Source organism: Cervus elaphus, chromosome 5 (assembly GCF_910594005.1).
Source record: "Cervus elaphus chromosome 5, mCerEla1.1, whole genome shotgun sequence".
NCBI classification, from domain to species: Eukaryota; Metazoa; Chordata; class Mammalia; order Artiodactyla; family Cervidae; genus Cervus; species Cervus elaphus.
The window spans coordinates 114,105,287-114,106,570 of NC_057819.1; positions in this window are offsets into that span (position 1 = coordinate 114,105,287).

Genomic DNA, 1,284 nt, shown 5'->3' on the forward strand with positions numbered 1-1,284 from the left:
AGAAGGAAATGGCAACCCATTCCAGTACTCTTGCCTGGAAAGTCTCACGGATGGAGGAGCCTGGTAGGCTACAGTCCATGGGGTTGCAAAGAGTCGGACACGACTGAACGACTTCACTTTCACTTTGGTGGCCCAGCAGTTGAGAATCTGCGTGCCAATGCAGGAGACACAGGATCGATCCCTGATCCAGGAGGATTCTACATGTCACAGGGCAACTAAGCTCATGCGCCACAACCACTGAAGCCCAAGCACCCTAGAGCCCATGTTTTGCAGCAAGAGAAGCCACCACAATGAGATGCCCATGCACCACAACGAAGAGTAGCCCCCACTCGCCACAACTAGAGAAAGCCCAGGCATGGCAACCAAGACCAGTGCAGCTGAAAATAAAATAAATAAATAATCATTTAAAAAATAAAGCTGTAGTATGGCAAAAAAACACTACAATATTGCAAAGTAATTAGCTTCCAATTAAAATAAATTAATTTACAAAAATAAAATAAGATTAAAAAAGTAGCAAAAAAATAAAATAAAGCTGTAATTTTTTCCAACAACAATAGGAAACTAATACACTCCCCCTCACCTATTCTAGCACCAGAATGCTAGCCGCTGTCACTCATGTTAGAATCATTAATATTTGGAGGTAGATCTGCTCCCCTTCTAGAATTACAATCTTTTACAGCCAAATGAGGGCTTCCCCAGGAGCTCAGCAGTAAAAGAATCTGCCTGCAATGTAGGAGACACAGAAGACTCGAGTTTGATCCCTGAGTGGAGAAGATCCCCTGAGAAGAGCATGGCAACCCACTCCAGTATTCCTGCCTGGAGAATCCCATGGACGGAGGAGCCTGGCGGGCTACCGTCGCAAAGAGTCAGACACAACTGAAGCGACTGAGCACGCGCGCACAGCCAAAAGACGGCTTTCTGTTCATCTCTGAACCCACTCTAAGGTCTAACTTGGCACTTCATGCACAGGAAGTGCCCAATCAATGCTGGCTTGCTGGATGCAGACAGCAAGTGCCCGATGCTGGGCTCTTCCTCAGCACCCATTCATCGCATCCATGGTGGGGGCGTCCCTGGGCAGGGTGCCAAGAACTCAGCACTGAGTCAGCTGAGCCCTGCCCTTAATGAGCACAGGCAGGTAAGCAAGAGATGGACACGGGGTCAATCCCGGCGCTGTGTTATTGTGTGGTGATGAAGGTGTGTGTGTTCAAGCGCCTGGGAGGAGCAGGAGGGAGCAACTCATTCACTCCAGGCTGCTACTGATGGTTTCACGGGGAGGGACCACAA